We start from the raw sequence: 10,368 nt of genomic DNA, 5'->3' as shown, positions 1-10,368 counted from the left end.
AAGAAGGAAAAAAAAAACAGGATGACAAAGTAGTAACAGATGTGTAGAGAAGGTTAAAAAAAAAAAAAAACTGTAGCAAGAACTGAGAATTTAGCACCAAAATCTTCACACCAACAGCATTTTGATAGCGATGTGTCCGTCGTTATTGTTGTGAGAATGAAGACGTGTAGACCGAATCCATGCCTGGAGTGTGCTGCATTATCGGGATCAGACTGAACAGACTGCCTTAACCAACAGGAGCAAGGAGTCCTTTCAGTCCAGCTGAGCATAACCTGCCCTTCTGTTTAATATTGTTTTCAGTTCGTTCAGTATTGTTCCTGAGTTCACCCTGCAAACAGCATAAGTATCTGCCTGCAGCTTATTAAAAGCAAAATATTTATATACTTATATAATTAGTACTAGTAGTACAAACTTATGCAAGTATATTTCCATCCATTCATCTTCAACCTGTTGGTGTGGCCAGATGTTTGCAATGAAAAATGTTACATCGCAACCACAATCCTCACTACACCAATAAAGCTTATGTTGTGTGATCAAATCTATGATAAATAACAGTACAGAAGTAATTTCCATCTCTCAGACGACGCTTTTAAAAGTCAAACAGACTTTATCCAGACTGTCTGTGTTCGATCACAGCACTGTGGATGTCCTTAGTATTAGTCCAGTGGATGCATTTATTTTTGTGAATTTTCCAAGATTTCAAAGAAGTATTTCAGGCTCCAGATGTCCGGTGAAATTTATTATCATACTATTCATGTCCTACAAAATGCAGTTCATGAAAGGGGCCATCGTGAAAAAAGAAGGTAAAAGTCTCATAATGTAGTTTTGGAAAACATGGCAAAAGACATCAGACTGTGAATTAACAGAGTATCGTCAAATTCTAGTTTCATGGATGTCTGTGTTCACATGTTTTAGTAATATAGCAGTATTGGTAACTGAATATTTCGTTTGTGATCTGCCGGTCAAATCTAAAGGCAACAGCTGGGAAAAGAGGCAACCTTCATTTTGTTATTGTGAAAGTGAATTATTTGTCCTTTCATTGTAAATGCCTGTGTTGCTGTTTATTGGATTATACCTTTGAGAGATGTGTATGACCTGGAATAAAGAGTGTATGTAACTTTGAACTGGGTGCCTTCACTGCTGGAATCATTTGAAGAGATGCCACGCTGACGCTGACCTGTTCTCTAATAATCTTCCCCGTGATGCCATCATCCTTACAACCAATCTTCCTCGTCTCTCCTAAGACCTTTAATATGTTACCTACTCTGTGCAGCAGCTCCCCAGCGGTCTAACACATCCTCTAACAACCACAGCAGCCCTGCGGAAGAACCACAGCCAACAGGAGCGTTCATTATGTCCACTGTAAGATCAGAGGACTCGCCTTGACGCCTGACTGTCCACGTTTCTGTAAGAGATTAGACATGGATTCCTCGCAGCTGATGGACACCGGCGTCTGTGAGTGCTCGTCAATACGTTTTAAATTACACGCCCAGCGATGGCTAAAGGCCACTGAAGAGTTCACTGGCTCAGGTGTGGGAAGGACCTTGTCATCTGATGGTAACCTCATGCCCTCTGGTGAGCCTCTGCACACACTACATCCATCGTGGCACCTGACAGCTCGCGATTAATGTGTCTGTGCAGCTGGGGGCCTCACATAAGAGTTAACAATGCTGGAAAGTACAAGCTGCACACATGCACACAATTTTCAACTGGTATTTCATATTCTATCCACTAGATGTCCTTGTAATTTAAGAAATCCCTTGTCAATGCTGGCAGGCTTGAGCGTGCTCTGCTGTCACATACTCATGGCTGCACAGAGCTGGAACTCAAGACTGTACCGCCAAGGCCGATAGTCATCCTCCTCCTTCCTCACCGGTGTGACCTTTGTGGTTTTCGAAGTTCTGACGTCTGTGATGTACTGACCCGGTGCTCCAAACACACATTGGTCAGAAATGAAATAATGCCTAGGTAACTGTCTTTGTGCCATCCAGACAGCCTGACACTCGTCTTGTCAAATTGCATCACAACACCAAAATAACTCATTCACAGTAGTGCACAGTAAGACGTACCCTGCTCTAAGTAGCAGAGAAACATAAATGTCAGTGTAGCGTTTCATGTATTATATTCAATTTATAGACGTATTGGCAACGTATTCATGTGCAAATGGTATTTTTGTTTGTCGCGGTGGATTTTGATAGGTTGATATCTGTCGGATCACAGATAATAGATGGAGTACAGGAGCCAGGGAGCAGAGATGTGGTTACCTATGATGGAAACACTCTGGGAAGTGTAAGTATCTCAATTAGTGTATCAGTATGGCGCTGAATCTGTGGACTGTTCAGAAGTGTGACACGCTGCAGTGAGTCCTTATTAGGTGCCATCTCAGGTTTTGGCAGCAGGGGTCAGGGAGAGATGGGGGGGGTGGAGGGGGTGCTTCAGCTGGTGTTGATCTGCAAGAATGTTGGCAGAGTCTCTGCATTGCTGCTGCTCCTTCACTGGCTCTGGCAGATGCATTTAACAGCACTGTGATCCGGCGGTGTCTTATCTCCCCTCAAACAACCTTAATCCTCCACACAGAAATGTTACACCACCCAAGCCCGAACACTCCCACCGTAGCACAGCAGCCCCCACGTCGACAGTCCTTCTGCTGCTTCTTCTTTTCTGCAAAGATTTCAGATTACGCACCTGCAGATTCTCTAGCGTGGAACTGCTTTATGTTTCCAGTGAAGGCTGATACCGCAGAGTTTATGACACTTCCTGATACGCTTCCAAAGAAAAGCCAGCGTCGACCACGAATACAACTCAGCCCAGCTATCGCACATGTGCATTAAGTTATACGTTTACGTGTCTTTGGAGAAGCTGAAGAAATGGCATGGAATGAAAACATCTGAGAGAAAAAGAAAAAAAAAAAAAAGTCTTTCTTTATGGCCTCAGGTCAAATATCATTCATTCAGCTGAAGCATATAATAAGTGTCTGCTTCTGCCAAGGCGCTCCCTTTTAGAGCAAAGAAAGGCACCTCACAGGCTGAGGAGATAAACACCTGTTTGTCTGCAGGTGCATCCGTAGCTGGTGGCGTCAGCATAATTAGGCGCCTCTGAAGTCAACCTCTCCTCCCCAGCAAATATGGTGCTGGGGGGGGGGGGGGGGGAGAGGCCAACACAGCAAGTCCTTTGTGGTTTCAGGGGCCTCTGTTGGCGCAGGCAGAGATAATACTGGACGGCTTGCCCCTGAGGAATGCAAATGCACTTGGGCCGAAGCCAACGTCTCCGCTGAGCCTTTTAACAGAGCCCATCAGAGAATCATCACTCAGCTTCACACAGAGCTGCCTCAACCGATTTCAATACAGTAAGTGAGCAACTGCCTGAGAGAGTGTGCGAGTGTGTACCGTCGCAGATGCACACACCTCCATCACAATTAGTTCTCTCTCTGCTTCTGAGCTTTCTCACAGGCTTTGAGTTCCAGCAGAACTTTTACCCATAATTCATTGCATCGTGAGATTATCACATGGAATGACAAGAGAAACCTAGACCCCCTGTTTGGCACAAACAAGTGTAGACCTGCATGTACTCAGCTGAGCGGTAATCACTGCACATACTCTGCTTGTTCTTCCAACAGTAACCATTTCCAAATGTTTTCATATGCGTCCAGCCAAAAACAATAGCATTTTGATAATAAACTTAGCCTTAATAACAAACATCCATATTTCACGACATATAACATATGAGCATAATAACGCCCGATGCTGAGATCACTGCAAAGTGCTGCCTGTGCCTCGTACAATATGGTATTTTGAGCTTTTGTTCTCACGCCTGCATGTTAACTTGTGTTTGAAAGTAAAAGATGCTCTGATCACCAGTTTTACGCTAACATTCGATGACTAATGGTAGCTCCCAGTGGCTGCTGGGAATTGGGCTTAAAACCAGCCCGAGCCCTTCGCAGAGTCGCGTCCTGTCGCTCCCCTTCACTTCCTCTCATTGTCTGCTGTCCCCGTTTCATACAAAGCAACAATGTGGGAAATTCAAAGGCTCAGAAACAGTTGATCCATTAATGGAAAATGATTCGCTCGGCCAACGCTGTTGGTATCAAGTTTAGGAATGTTGCTCGCTGCAGTGCAGTCCTATTGCTTTGTCGCACTTGTTTTATCTTTATTTATTTTTTGTCCACAGTTGCGTCACATCAAATGCCCCCTGGACATGGATGGATAGATGGATGGAGGGATGGAAAGATGGCTGGTTTCATGAACAAACTGAAAGGTTGGCTCCCAGCTCTTCTTTAAAGGTCATATACATAAATGTGCTTTGGGCTGTGAAGAGCTTTAAATAATAGTTTATGACTGTTGTACAAAGCAGAACTATGTATGTGGAAACATAATACGCCCCAGCAAAAGAATTACAAGAAGAGCTTTATAAACATGTGATAAGAACACTATCACGAGAAGAATCTGATTTCCTTCTGATCTTTCTGTCTAGCGACAGCCCAGAGGGCTTTGTGTGAAACCATAGGTCATTTCATCCCTGTTACCCCCGAGACAACTGGATATCTTGTTTGTGAATGTATTTCCTGGCAGACAAACAGCTGAGTCGTTGCAGAGAGGATGGTTCTGCAAAAAAAAAAAAAAAAAAAAAAGTTGCCCAACACCATAGTTTGATGTCAGAGAAAGATGTTCAGTTCGGGATTTAAATGAAAACAGAGCTATTTTCTTTCCTCACACAGAGCAAATCATTATCATGGCACGACATGTCCACATGAATCTTCTGTTTATCCACTCAGTTCGCTGAGCACGCCCACTGTGGTTCCCTCGGTTGGTATCAAACACGCACATCCATTCCTGGTTATTTCTGCAACAGCACACGTGACTTCTATACTTTCTTAGCTGCATGTACGCGATCTAATCTCTCCCACAAATCACAATGATGAATGATAATTAAGGAGTTTGCTTTATATAATTCTAATGACAGCATAGTCCCAACAATGGAAACATATGGATTTTTTGTATGCAAGTGTTGGCAGCGGTTTGTCTGTAGAAGTCTGTGTACCTCCAGACTGTATTTTCTCTTGGCAGTTTGTGCGTAAGGGGACACTTTGTGTTCTTAACTTTACAAAACACGGAGACAACACAATGAGCTGCCACATGGTGAGAGTCTGCATGCAACGGTTTCCGAAGCTGCGAGTTTCCTCGAGCTCAACAGAAGGCTGTCACTTAAATTTAGCGTGCAGCAGGCAACGCTTGGTCCAAAAAGAAGCTGTGAGATTTATATATAGCGCTCCGTGAAGGTTTGAGATGAAGAAAGAGAAACTTTGGCACACATGCACGCATACACAGCAACAGAATGAGGCACATTTCGAGTTGGAACATTAAACTGCGAGAAACAAAAAGCTACTGTAAATGGTAATTGCATTTGAATGTATGAGATTCTGATGTCATGTTCACATCCAAAAAGATTTATAGTTTAAAATGCATGATAGAATTGATCTCATCCTGTAGACGTTTTAGTTTTGCCCCCCCTCCTTTAAAATACAAACAGTCTGAGTAAAATAATCCTTTTGTCATTTAATGCACGTTGTGTGTTTTGGCACTGGAAGAGCAAAATGGCAGGCCTTGAGGAAAACTTTATTTAGGGGCTGTGCCAACAATCTGCCTTTGATAAAACTGATTAAACAGACTCATTTTCCATCAGAGTGATATACAGTGACACAGTTTTATAACCAAACCGAACATAAACTTTTTTTTGGCACATTTTGCCTGTGAAGATAGATAGTCATAAAACTTTTTCCCTCCCTTGAAGAAACACACAAACTGTGTCCTCTCTAATTACACACAATGTATGAAAGTCCCAAAAAGTCTGAATAGCTGCAGGGGGAAAAGACTCGTTTCCGCTTGGAGTCGAAGTACCCTCATCATCGAATCAACGGCGGGGGTGACATTAAAGATGACGTTTTGACCAAGGCCGTTTAGTCGTCTTGTTATTGTGCCACTGCTGCTCTTTTCAGAAGCAAGAACTAACACAATCACAGTGTGAATCCTTCAAAGTAGCAGCCATGCCACCCAACGTCAGTATTAGTTGAATGTGAAGGACCACCACTCTGGTATTTATCACTGGGCTGGGCTGTGTATTCTTCTCTCTTGGCACTGCAGAGGCTAATATCCTCAGATCTGAAGTCCTTTTCTCATCCCCCGGCTGATTGTGGTCAGAGTAATTTTGAGTTCATTTCCTATCACGGCTATCCACAAGCGGGGCGTCCGAGGGTCAAGTGGTCAGTTGCGGAGCCAGAGTGTTCACAGCTCTGTCTTTGAAGTCTTTGATGGCCACTAAATAACAAAGACGACTGTATCCATGGCCACCAGAGGTGAAAGAGCGAGAATGTGGCCAGTTGCAAAATCTGCCTAGTTCATTTGAAGGTCAACAAACTTTTCACACTTCCCAAACTTTGTTGCACAAGAAACATTCTGGAGCAAACCGCAGCAGCCCCACTGTTACGGTTCAGACAGGAAACACTGGCCCTGAAGCGAGATTAAACACAATGTGCTTCCTATTGCGCTCATTTAATGTCTGTACGGACTGCACATATTTCCTGATGTGTATGGGAGTGATGTAAAGACCCTTTTTAGTTTTTTCACATGGTCCTACACGCCTTTCAGCCCATGAATTCATTTGAAATTCATCTACTATCAAATACAATTCTTCTCTCCTCTTTGTACCGTTTCTCTGTGCTTGTCTTGGTTTTCGTCCATAGCTGTATGACATAACAGGGCTCGTGGTCAGTGCAATAATGCGACTTTTTCCTCGTTCTTCCTCAGAGACGGTTGGTGCTGGTCTCTTGAGCAAACTCATCGAGCAGACTCCTCCCCCCGCTGGTGCTCTTGCTTGCAAACATCGGCTCCCAGCCTTCATTTCGTCTTCATGTTCATGCTCTTGTTCAAATGTCTTCAGGGGGTCTGCGCAGCTGCAGGCTCTAAGGCACTCTACATAAGCAGTTATGACAGTTCAGCATATTAGATTATGTACAGCAAAATATAGTGTGCCCTGGCAGATAAGGAACAATAAGACCTTTATGGACATCTGAGCAGCCAAAAGATTATCACATGAACAGGATCATCCACAAACGGCCCATGGGAAGTTTTGTGATTGTTGGCTTTGAGAACTAGAAATATTGTCCATGGTTCAGCATCAGCATCAGCAACATTCGCGTTAACAGCTGTTTACTCACCAAATTCAGCATCAGACCTCCAGCATCAATGTTAACTCTTTTACTTCCGTTTCTGCCACTTCTTCTCCTCCAACTGAATTTAGCATGCTCACCAGGCCATATTGTCCCTTTCTGTAGGTGTCCAGATACTCAGAGGGAATATTATGACAATTTGACAAATTGCCAAATTAAAAGCATTTTCGTATCTTTTTTTTTTTTTTTTTTTTTTTTTTTTGCAGCAAAATCTGGTGGGCTTGTTCCCAATCATTTCAGAAAAGCAGGCCCGGCTGGGAGGATACTTGGGTGTAGTTTACTTGTTATGACATATTCATTGAAGAAATGCAGCCCCAGCCCCTGACCGGGAACGCAGCTGAGATTCTGGACGTGGCTCAATAAGGACTCGAACCTTAACAATGTCTTCTCTGGGTGGTATTTTTGCCTCTTGTGTTGTAAACGCAGCAATCGCCAAAGCTCTTGGCAAAGTGACCTTCGCCACAAGAAAGGATGCTCAGCAATTGGGGAAAAAACACTTAAACATACCCCCTTTATATGAAAACCATATCTTTCCACAAAGAGGGCTCTGTGAAGAAGTCATTATTGTTGCAGGGCACGTCCACATGAATCCTCTGTTTATCCACTCAGCTCGGCAAGCACACTAACTGTGGTTCCCAAAGTCAGTTCTCATGAAGGATAGCTTGCCCCCTTTCATTCCATGCATTAGTTGGATGGTCGAGTGCAGAAATGTGCGAACAAGGCAGTTAAATATGAGCAGAGGGGAAAATTAGCATTTCTTCAGCACAAACTCCAGTATTCATCTGTACTGGATAGACGTGTGAATGTGCTGAGAAGCTGAAAATGTCTTTCCAGTCAGAGTTCACTGGGTGGGAGGTGCAGTCATATGGAGCGCTCTCTGTCTTCATCCCAGCCGGACCCTCGCGGGGAGGCTGTGGGAATGGACCGAAGGAACCCCCCCAAAGGGGAATCAGAGTGAGAGACACAAATCTAAAGAGAGCCTCTGTGGTCACATGTGAGTCCAGGGAACAGTGTATAATGTCGGCCCCTCTCTCATGCCCTCCGGCTCACAGTGGAAGTGGAGTCGGTGAAAACACTTTCAGGTTGTTGTTTTGTTTTTGTTTTTTTCAGGACAGGAGCAGCTGTTAAAATGTTATCCTCCCGTCCTGTCCGAGCACACGATGTTTCACAACTGGCTCAGCTGTCCCATGTTTTGTTTCACTGTCGCCTGCGAACTTGACTCTGACTTTGAGAGCCTGTTTACTCTTTCACAAACGCGTGCAACATATTATCAGAGCAGGTGTGAAGTGAAATAACTTGCCCTCACTGCTTGCGACCCATTTGATCCTTACTCTACACGCTGAAGGGGTATATGGACGGTAACATATCTGACTACTCAGATACTCAGCCGTTATAGAAACAGTTGGAAATAAAAATGAAATGTCACCACCGTGGTGGACTTTGCTTTATTGTCTTTGGTTCAGATGAGTAAAGATGCCTCAGCGGGGACAGGCAAACAAATTGAAGGTGACAGTTTGCTACAAAGTAAACCGTCCGGCCTCCAACATCCCGAAATCCTCAACACCTAGTCAGGGTTTAGCCGAAATCCCACATTCAGCCTGTTTAAAGCATGATGGATGTCGCCGTGGAGTCTTTGGGACCACCATGGCAGCTGCCAACACTCACAGTCTGCTCTCATCAGCTCCCACATAGCTAGTAAACTCTGTGGCCATTGTGGGTTAGCGCTGCAGTGTGTTTTTGTATCATGTGGGCATCATGTGGTGAGCTTTTCAAAAGAACCTGCCATCTTGTATTCCAGCTGAACAGTAGCTCAGTGTGCCCCCCGCCTCCCTCTGCAAAGGGTCCAGGAGCTAATGCTTGGTAATTCGAGGGACGCTCTGTCTGGATGAAAAGGGGTGAATATTGTGTGGCGGTGTGCCAGCTTGCAGCGGCAAGGTGACGTCTCACTCTTTTGTCGCCTCCCACTTGTTTGCTCTCGTCGAAGAGCTTGATGAAGATGTTTCACTGAAACACACCAGACCAGCTATCGTGCCAACAAATCGTTTGCCTCTGTCCTGTGCAAAAATGCGGGCCAGACTGAAATCACTTGAAACTTGAATTACATTTTTAGCTTCACTAATCACTTCACTCCATGAAGTTGTCAGGAACAGAAAGAAACTCTGACGGCCAGTCGTCATCAAGTTTGAACTGTAAATGAAGCTTCGTCTGCTCCAACCGCAGAAAAGTGTGGAAGTGCTTTTCGCCCTGACGTGCATGTTAGTAAAACTGGTCTTTTGAAAAGTATGCGTAAACTAGTGCGTGTACAGTAAGCGCGAGGACCGCCCCTCTGGTTCTAATCAGTGTTTAGTTGCTTGTTTGGTGAGGACCATCTGCTGAGGACATGGCCCAAGCTGAGTGAAACTCAATCCAGATGCCTGGTATTTGGCAAGACCAGAACTGTCTCCCAGCAACTGGCTCCCTCCGACGCCATAGCTGCTTCTTGTGATTGTAGAAGAGCTGGCTGTCATTTTGAAGATCACTGAAATGATCTGACATGCCATTCCTCGACATGATTCCAGTCGTTTCAACAAAGAGACATATCTGCAAGATATCAAAGAGATATTTCACTCTTTTCTGCTGTACGGACTAAAACAATGTGAGTAAAAGGTCTTTACTTCGCCTTCACACAAACTGAAATCCATCCATGCTCTAAAATTTTGGTTTTTCGATCTCCACGACTTCTATATTTGAATTTCAGGACAAGATAAAGAGCATGTCTAACGCTCCACTCTGCTCCAGTCCTAGAAAACAATTGAATGTGTAGCGTAGACGGAGGCTGACCAATCACTGTTGGCATGCATATCACCCAAACACAGATAATCAGTTCACCGACTGTACTTTATCAGATCAAGTGTGTTCAACACACACACAGACAGCCGCACACACACAGACAGCCACACACACAGCCTCTCTTGAGCTCAAATCCAAGGAACACCCCTTGGTTGTTACACAACAGCAAAATCCTGCAGTTTGCCCCAGAATGCACTGCTCTCTTTGAAGTGAGGATTGATGGGTTCATTGAATCTGGGGAAAAGCCCCAGCTGTAAAACCATGCTGTCTGTCTATCTATAGACTTAAATGTCGCTTCAACAGAGCCTCAGATTGAA

The 10,368-nt window shown here is 44.3% G+C and overlaps 1 protein-coding gene across 1 annotated transcript in view; it reads left to right on the top strand.

The window, feature by feature from the left end:
- Positions 1-4,238: 4,238 nt before the first annotated feature.
- gpr146 (G protein-coupled receptor 146) overlaps positions 4,239-10,368 on the top strand; it is a 29,452-nt gene continuing 23,322 nt past the window's right edge. Inside the window, exon 1 of the mRNA XM_029507834.1 lies at positions 4,239-4,254. The gene's annotated coding sequence lies outside the window, so the exon portion shown is untranslated. The remainder of the gene's footprint in view (positions 4,255-10,368) is intronic.

Source organism: Echeneis naucrates, chromosome 8 (assembly GCF_900963305.1).
Source record: "Echeneis naucrates chromosome 8, fEcheNa1.1, whole genome shotgun sequence".
In the NCBI taxonomy this organism is placed as follows: Eukaryota; Metazoa; Chordata; class Actinopteri; order Carangiformes; family Echeneidae; genus Echeneis; species Echeneis naucrates.
This window is presented reverse-complemented; position numbering and strand designations above follow the sequence as displayed.